Here is a 10,095-nt window from a genome sequence, read left to right on the forward strand (position 1 = left end):
AAGGATTCTGAGGCCTTGCTTGACATACTTTGGGCATGTTGCAAGGAGGGACTGGTCCTAGGAGAGGGACATCATGTCTGGGAGAGTGGAGGGGCGAAGAAAGAGAGATCATTGATGAAATGGACTGATATAGTGACTGGTATAATGAGGGTAGGTGTGTTTTGGAGACAGTAAAGTTGGCACAGGATAGAGCAGGTTTCAGAGCTGTTGTACATAGGGTCGCTATGAGGTGCAAGTGACTCAACGGCACAGAACAACATCAAAAACAACATATAAATTACTTATATTTCTTGTACTTTTAAAGCCACTTGGTATTACGAAATTTGTTTTCAATTCAATGCAAATTTTCAGATTACATATTGAACACTCTGCTTTTTTTCTTAGACATACCTATGTCCTAGTGTGTGACTTAGTTATATCCTTTTCCCTTTTTTGTTATGGTACATGTGTGTGTCTATGAGAGACAATTTTACCTTCTCTTCTCAATTTATCACTCATTGGTTTGACTTTGTTTACAGACTTCTATTGTGACTAAATTTTGCATTGTGGTATAACAATCCACTTCATAAACTTTCACTGAAATCACAATTCAAATAAATAAATAATGAGGATATCACCTTCCAAGACTATAAATATTTGATCATTTGTAAAAATTCAATGGTTTTATAGTGAATCAAGAAGGATGGCAGAAGAGACTCTGAATATTGTACTAGAGGGCTAACGAGTTAAAGTAATGGAAAGAAATCAAGAAGTTAAAGAGCTGAACAGAAGATTTCTAAGGGCAGCTTAGGAAAACACAGCAAAATATTGTGATGAAATGTTCAAGGAAATTGAGTCAGAAAATCAAAAGGGATGTAGTGTCTCGGCATTTCTTAAACTGAAAGAACTGAAGAACAAATTCAAACCTTGAGATATAATACTGAATGCTGAATGGATGCTGAAGTCAGAATATTGAATAATCCAAGAAGCCTCAAAAGAAGATGGAAGAAACACAGAGTCACTGTACTAAAAAGAATTGGCTGATGCAGAAGAATTTCATGAAAATGCTTATGATTAAGAGCCTATGATGATGGAGGAGAAACTCCAAACTGCTGTGAAGGAATTGACTGAAAACAAGGCCACAGGAATTGATGGAATATCAACTGACATATTTCAACAAACAGTTGTTTGCTGCTTTGGATGTACTCATTAGGTTGTGCCAAGAAATATGGAGGACAACTACCTGGCCATCTGACTAGAAGAGAGCTGTATTTATTCTCATTTTAGAAAAAAGTGACCCAACACACACAGAGCAAGATCCTGCCAAACATTATTTTATATTTTTTAAGAGACTGGAATGATACATCAGTAGAGAACTGCAAGATGTGCAACCTGGATTAAGAAGAAGCTGTGGCACTAGGGACATCATAGTTAACATTAGATGGATCTTGGCTGAAAGCAGTGAGTACCAGATAAATGTTTGTGTTTCATTGACTATGCAAAGGCATTTGTGTGTATCACAACAAACTGTGGCTAACCTTGAGGAGAATGAAAATCTCAGAACCCTTAATTGTGCTCATACAAAACCTGTATTTAAATGAAGAAGCTGTAGTCAGAACAGAACAGGGAAACACTGCATGATTCAGGATAAAGAAAGGTATACATAAGGGATGTATCTTGTCTCCATAACTTGTCACTCCTATATGCAGAACAGATCATTAGGGAGGCTAGACTTTATGAGGAGGAATGTGGCATCAGGACTGGAGGAAGACTCATCAATAACCCATGTTATGCAGATTACACCTCCTTGCTTGCTGAAACTGAGAACCTGAGGCATTTGCTGCAGAAGGTAAAGAACTGTAGTCTTCAATATTGATTGAAGCTCAATATCAAGAAAACAAAGATTCTCATCACTGGGCCAGTTTGCAGCATCATGACAGATGGAGACAAGACTAAGCTGGGTAACACGTTCAGCTTTCTTGGTTCCATAATCAACATTCATGGCACCAGCAGTTACGAAGTTAAAAGACAAATTGCTTTGGGAAAATCTGCTGTCAGGGACCTCTCCAAAGTGCTGAAGAGCAATGATGTCAGTCTAGAGACTAAGGTGTACTTACTCTAAGTCATGGTTTTTTCAATTATGTCCTATGCATCAGAGATCTGGACAATGACTAAGGATGAAAGAAGAAGAATTGATGCCTTTCAATTGTGGTCCTGAAGAAGACTATTGAACATACAATGGAGAGCCAAGGGAAAAAACAGGTATGTACTGAAGAGGGTGAAAGCAAGTTTCTCCTTGGAGGAAAGGATTTTGAACCTCTGTATCACCAACTTTTGGTATGTTGCCAGGAGGGGCCAGTCCTTGGAGAAGGACATCCTACTTGGAAAGGTAGAGAGACAGCACAGGAGAGGAAGACTCAGGAGGAGATGGATTGACTCAGTGACTGGGATAATAATGGAAGTAAGTGTGTCAGAAAGAAGTAAGATTGGCTTAAGATATGACAGAAGTTTAGAACTATTTTATATAAGGTTGCTATGAGTGGTGGATGACTTGCTGGCACATAACAATAACAGCAATATGAAGGAGCTCTGGTGGCCAGGTGGTAAGAATCTCTACTGCAATACCAAAGGCACAGGGTTCAAAATCACTAGCTGCTCTACAGGAGAAGGATGAGAAGTCTCCTCTCATGTGATTTACTGCCTCTGAAAACCTGCTGGAAGGTCAGCAATGAGTCACATCTGACTCAATGGCACACAACAACTACAGGGCTATTAAAAGCATTTGTATAAAGGTCATATTCCACTAAACCAACTCTTGTCTCTCTACCCTCTGTAAGGGATAAATTTTTTAAAGCCCTTTGACCAAATTGAAAGTACTGAATTAAACTTGGTTCTTGCTGAATCATGCAGTGTTCCCCTGCTCTGTTTGCACAAAAGAAGGGAGAAGGGAGTGTGTCAGGGTTATATTCTTTCCCTAAACCTATTCAATCTGTATGCTGAGCAAATTATCTGAGAAGATGAACTCTAAGTAAAGGAATAGCACCAGAATTGGAGTGACACTTATTAATAACTTGTGTTATACAGATGACACAATCTTGCTTGCCAAGAGTGAGGAAAACCTGAAGCACTTGTTGCAGAGGATCAAGGAATTGAGCTGTGGGTACAGATTGCATCTCAATGTCAAGAAGACAAAGATTTTTTACCACTGGACCAATAGGCAGTGTCATGGTGGATGGAGAGGAGATTGGAACCATCAACAGCTTCATCTTGCTTGGATCAACAATTAACAGTCTTAGTGCCTTCAGTCAGGAAATAAGGAGACACATTGCTTTGGGAAAAGTTGCAGTTACGGACCATCCAAATTATTGAGGAGTGATGATGTCAGTTTGAGGACTAAGGTGTGCCTGATTCAGGCGATAGTCTTTCCAATTAGTTGCTATGCATCTGAGACCTGGGCAATAAATGAGGATGATAGGAAAAGAACTGATCTTTGAGCTGTGGTGTTGAAGAAGAGCATTGAATGTCCCATGGTCAAAGAACCAATAGATACATCTTGGAGAGGGTGTAGAAGAAGTACTCTTTAGAGACAAGAATTATGAGACTTCCACTCACATACTTTGGGCATGTTGCTAGGAGGGGCTATTCCTTGGGTAAGGACACGGTGTTGTGAAAGGTGGAGGGTTGGTGAAGGAGAGGAAGCCCATCAACCAGGTGGATTAATACAGTGACTATTGGGCTCTTGTGTGTCAGGAAGTGTGAGGATGGCACAAGATAGACTAGTGTTCAGATCTTTTGTTCATAGGGTTGCTATGAGTCATATGTGACTTGGCAGTGTCTAACAACAACAGCAACAACTTGCTGAAATAAACTTTTTCTTGCCTACCTGTCTGCCTGGGGATTCATGTTTGCATGGCTGTAGAATCAACACAACTCACAATCTCCCTTTATTTGCTATGTTAATTGCTAGAAGCCATAAATCTAAGAAGTAATTTCTCTTTATGGTTAAGCCAGATTATTAAAGAAAGACAGAAAGACACTCTCAAGAATAGAATTTTGACACAACTGGTTTTTGTTTTGTTTTTTTAAATATGGTGGCAGAAGGTAGAAGCAGAGGGATGAGGATGTGCAGGGGACAGGGGGATTAATCATAGGGTTTCACAATTTGATGGAGGAAGGGTGAGGAAAATTGAAAGAATTTGTTCTTATAAACAATGTATTAGAGTTTTGTGAATAAACTAGCAGTAAATAAAAAAATAATAAAGTTGGTCCAAGAAATATGTATTCCTGACAAAGATGTAATGAGAAAAAAAAAAAAAGAAAAAGAAGAATTGTTTGAAAGGGATTTAACCTACCTGATTTAAAGTTTCTCAGACAAAAGGCTCACTGTTTAACAATTCATCTGGGGAAATCAGATGTTGGGACCATAATGATGCTTTGTGAATTCCTGATAAATTTGATTACAATAATTTAAACGCCCTTCAGTTATGTTTTGGGGAGCTCTGGTGGCATGGTCCATAGAGAGCTGGGGTGCTAACGCAAAGGTAAAGCCCTTCTGTGGCTGGGATCATATAGCTGCTCTGCAAGACAAAGGGGGGCAAGAATCTCTTGTGTGATTTACAGGTTCGGAAAACCAGTGGAGGACAAGCCGTGAGTCAGTTCCAACTTGATTACAGACAGTGAGTGAACGGGTTATGTTTTATATTCCCACCTGAAGTGTATATGACTATGATTGAAAACTTTTCTAATTAGTTCCTGAAATCAATCACCGTAAGCCTCAATATTAATTTATCTAATAAAATCCTGTAAGTCTCCAGTCTATGCTCCTTGAGATCTCACCAATGACTAATTAACCGAACCACTTCTTATAATTTCTTTGTTCCCTGGATTGTATCTAACTTTGTTAGTTCTTTAGCTGGACTCCTGAGTTCTCATTTACATGGGTCACTGCCTTCCTGCATTGGTATATAGTTTTTCTTTTTTTCTGAATTAAACCTTTTAATCTGATTTTAAGAATCATGGGGTTTTGGGTCTTTGCTTCTCCTTTTCCTGCTATAATAATACCTCTAGTATGGGCTTTCCTATTGGGCCACTTTAGACTCATTTGACTCAGATGAAGATGATTCTTGCCAACATTTGTGAATCTTCTTAACAACTTCTTGGTTTCAAAGTCTGGTGTCAAGGTGCAGTCAATCACAAGCACCTTCTGAAGTAATTATTTTCCATGAAGGCAGTCCTTCAGCAAGGTCAATAGTCACATGCAAACCATGTGACTTCCTGTACTGGTTCAGCCTTTTACACTGAAGGAACTGTCATTAACTAAACATTTCACTTTCAAATGGAACTCCAAGGGTAATCTAGCCTCTGTGATAAAATGAGTTGTGATGTATAAATAGTAAATATCTTGGACTTTCTTCCCAAGATTTTTGTTTTCCTTATTTTCTTATAGTTCAGCCTGACTTTTTTCTATGGCTTTAAAGAGATTCAGTTTGGTACAAATGGAATACAAATGAAAAGAAATGAGATTTCAGATTCTATAAAAACTTTAAGAAGCCCTTAAGCATTATAAAGGAAGGACAAAAAGAATCAGAGCAAATTGAGTTGACCCACCATATAGGTGGTGTCTGTGCTCCTCAAACAGAAGATGAAAAGTCTACCAATGACCAAGCACTGCCCTCAAAGCCCAGGCTAAAAGGAGCATAGAAGATCATTTTTACTATTCTAAAATGCTCCCCAGGGAGGACCAGTTGCAGGCTTCCTGAGTTGAGAGGAAAAAGAAAGGAGAGAGGGATATGACCTTATAGGAAATTACAAGTCCTCTCAGACCTGAAGGAGGAGGCTGGAGTCATCTTTATGACCAGTTATATCAGCTCTGTGGAAGCCTTATTATTTCTGTTCCTGGAAACCAGCTGCTTCCCTTAGCAGGAATACTATTGCACAGCACCCATCTTTGGGAGTCTCATTAGCTGTTCATTTCAGCTCTGCACAAAGCTATCATTAAAAGAAATAGGGGAGAGCCTTTCACCAACTACTGCCTGAATATAACCAATGGATTTTCACTAGCTGTTTGCTCCAAGGTTTGGCTGGGAACTATTCTAAAACTGTGCAGACAGTCTTTCAGTTTCGACCAGTCCAGGAGATTTCTATATATAGTCTCTAAAAGGAGAGGGTGTTTGGTACTCAGAAAGTACGTTAAGGAAAATTAACATCTAGTTTCAGAGGGACCCAATATTTGTTAAACCCACCTCATTTACACATCAATTTTGGGTTAGAATGATTTCTACAATACAGCCTCCTGATCTGGCAATTCCATGTATCCCTGTATTCCCACTAACCACCCAACAACACAGAGTACCAAATAGCTGAGTTGGAAAGAATGTAAATGTTTACCTAATTAATCTTATTATACTTACTAGTTATTTCAGTTTAGAGAGATTTGTCACATTCTTTCTTTATTGAATACTGTCCTTTCTTGAAGATTATTCTTCAAGACAGGACTATCAATTCATGGTAACTTACCCTTTCAAATATATGCTTTAAAATCAATACGAATTATATTTCTGAAGTATGATCTTTCTTTGGAGAGAAATAAAAAGCAGTGCTAAAACACTATTTACTAAATTTTTGTGCTTTCAAAATGGCTTAATCTGAAAATTTCTCATTTAAAACAAAAACAATAACAACATCAACAACAATACAGGGCAAATATTTCTATATAACTTGCTTTTCACATGTCTGGAATATCTCAACTCTCATAAGAAGATGCTGCACATTGATTTTATGTGCTGTTCTTGTGTGTGTGTGTATTTTAAAACTATTACTATTAATTTTAATAAAAATTTACAGAGATTTTGGATTTCCATTCATTCATTGTTGCACTTTTCCCTCTGTCCACTCCTTCCTTCCAATTCTTTCTTCTCTTTGAAAAGTAAAAGAAAAATGATTTCATTGTTATACAATTCCTGCCGCCCAAGTCCACTCTACTGTTCAGCCTTTGTTCTGAACTCATGTCTTGACAATAATATGTAATTATATAAACTTTTTAAGATGGAATAAGTTATGGATACTGCATTGAAAGAGATGAGAGAGAGAGAGCTGTTTAAAGGTATATAAGATTAAGTACTGTTCTTAAAAATTCCAGTTTCAGCGTCTTTGCCAAAAAAAAACACCAAATGGCAATGATGCAGGTGCAGTGGGAGGGCCCAGAGGACCTGCAAGCCCTGGAGGCCCTGGGAGGGGCCGCGGAGCTCCAGGAAGTAAAGCGAGGACAGGGAGTGGCTCCCCATCACTAAGCTGGGCCATCTGATCAAAGATGGGAAGATCAAATCCTTGGAAGAGATTTCTCTCTTCTCCCTGCCCATCAGTTGTCTGAGATCATTGACTTTTTCCTGGGGATGTTGCTCAAGGATTAGGGCTTGGAAATCATTAAATGGAAAGAATATGCTGTAAAAAAATGTTGCATTAAAAAAATCATTAATAAAAAAATAAGAAAGGAAAATAATTCCTGTGCAGAAGCAGACACGTGCAGGCTAGCAGACCAGGTTCAAGGCCTTTGTTGTTACAGCAGATTATAATAGTCATGTTGGCTTGGGTGTCAAGTGCCCCAAGGAGGTAGCTACTGCCATCTGTGGGGTCATTATGCTGGCCGGACTCTCCATTGTCCCTGTGTGGTGTGGCTATTGGGGGAACAAGATTGGCAAGCCTCACACTGTTCCCTGTTAGGTGACTAGGCATTGTGGCCTGTGTTGGTGCATCTGACCTCTGCACCCCGAGGCACTGGACTCAATTTTGCCTCTATGCCCAAGAAGCTGCTGCTGATGGCCGGAATTGATGAATGCTATGCCTCAGCCAGAGGTTACAGAGCTACCTGCAGCAACGTTGCCAAGGCCACCTTTGATGCCATCTCCAAGACCTACAACTACTTGACCCCAGATCTCTGGAAAGAGACTGTGTTCACCAAGACTCCCTACCACGAATTCACTGACCATCTTGTAAAGACTCACACCAGAGTCTTCATGCAGTGGACTCAGGTTTCAGCTGAGGCCACCACATAGTGGATTTAGTATAGCAAATAAAGTGAATTAAGTTAAAAAAATTGCAGTTTTACATAATTAGGAAGTTTTCAATCTTGGCTATCACTGAAAAGTTTAGACAATAAATCCTGTATATTCTGCCATTACTCTTAATAAAATTTTTCTCTCAAAAGGCACGAAAAATCTGTGATAATTTTTTCATTTTTCCTTGATTTTGCAACAGAATTTGTTATTTTTAATAATTTCCCTTTTCTTTATTTTCCTATTATCATTTCTATAATACATGGCCAAAATACAGGGTTGATTCAACATAAGAAAAACGATGAATTTAATTCATTAATAAAGAAAAGACCAAGAGCTACCTTATTCTGTCAATTGATGTAGAAAAGGCTTTCAATAAAATCCAACTTCCCTTCCTGATTAAAACACTCAGAAAAATAGACATAGTGGGGAATTCCTTCAACATGGTGAAAAGTATTATATGTAAAGCCAAAGATCAACATCATTCTCAATGGAGAGAGACTAAAGACACTCCCCCTGCAAGGATGCCCACTGCCTCTATTCCTATTCAGTATTGTATTGGAAGTTCCAGTTACATAAATAAGAAAAAAGAAGGAGATAAGAGACATCCAAACTGACAAAAGAGGCGGTGAAACTGTCTATGCAGTTGATATGATAGTGTATAGAGAAAACCCAATCCATCTTCTAATTTTTAAGATGCTTTTTCTGTCTCATAAAGTAAAATTCCAATGCCTGTTGGTCTCTTTCCCATACTGTCATAACGTGCATGTTGCTGTGGTGCTGGAAGCTATGTCATTAGTATTTCGCTTACCAGCAGGGTCAACCATGGTGGACTGGCTTCAGCAAAGCTTCCAGAACAAAATAAATTAAGAAGCAGGACTGGCCAGCACCTTGTGCAATAACAGGATTTGAAAAGCCTTATAGATGACTGAAAAATATTGCTGGAAATAATGCTGAAAGTCAAGCGCCTCAGGTTGAAGGCTAATGAGACTGTGCGTGAACTACATCCTCAACGTAAAGTCTACCAAAATGATGTAAATAGAGTAAAGTTTTCACTCAGTGAAGGACATTCATTTGCTGAAGTGGCAAAATTAAAACTGAGGAGGAACAGCTGCATACAATCCTTAGTAATGGGAACACGGAATGCATGAATGTAGGAAAATCAGAAGTTGTCAAATATGAACAGAACACATAAAGATCAACATACCAGGTATTAGTGAGCTGAGATAGATTGATATTGGCCATTTTGAATCAGACAATCACATGATTTATTATTTCTGAATTACAAATTCAGCAAAGTGTGACATTCATGGTCAAAAAGAATATTTAAAGATCTATCCTGAAATATAACATGTGAGTTCTAGGATAATAATCCTACACATCAGCTGAATTCTATTAATACAACCAGATATCACATGCATAAACCCACCACTAAAATCAATGATGAAAAAACTGAGGATTATTGCCCACTTTTGTAGTCTGAAATTGATTGTACATGCAACAAAGATGCATTAATAGTAATGTGCGCCTTCAATATAGAAGTTAGAAACAAAAAGCAAGGACTCTGGCGAATGGAAACCATGACCTTTCCAACTGTGACAGAAATAAGACTGGACATTGCATGACAGAATTATCTACAATGCAAGATTCATTATTTGAAAATACTTTTTTAAGGAAAATATGAACAGTGACTATCCACATAGGCTTTACCTGATGGCTACACAGGAATCAAATTGATTACATTTCTTTAAAGAGATGAAGAATATAAAAAAAAATCTTAAAATCGGAAGATGGATTGGGTTTTCGGTATGCTATCATATCAACTGCATAGACAGTTTCACCACCTCTTTTGTCAGTTTGAATGTCACGTATCTCCTTCTTTTTCCTCATTAACATAGCTAGAACTTCCAATACGATAGTGAATAGGAATAGAGGCAGTGGACATCCTTGGCTGGTCCCTGTTTACAGGGGGAGAGTCTTTAGTTTCTCTCCATTGAGAATAATGTTTGTATATAATACTTTTTCCCATGTTGAGGGAATCCCCCCCTATATATATATTTCTGAG

The 10,095-nt window shown here is 38.3% G+C and overlaps 1 pseudogene; it reads left to right on the plus strand.

The window, feature by feature from the left end:
• Nucleotides 1-8,030, plus strand: part of LOC102853535 — a 48,052-nt pseudogene extending 40,022 nt beyond the window's left edge.
• The last annotated feature ends 2,065 nt before the right edge of the window (nt 8,031-10,095 follow it).

This window comes from Elephantulus edwardii, unplaced genomic scaffold (assembly GCF_000299155.1).
Source record: "Elephantulus edwardii isolate Elephantulus edwardi_28Jun2011 unplaced genomic scaffold, EleEdw1.0 scaffold00025, whole genome shotgun sequence".
Lineage (NCBI taxonomy): Eukaryota > Metazoa > Chordata > Mammalia > Macroscelidea > Macroscelididae > Elephantulus > Elephantulus edwardii.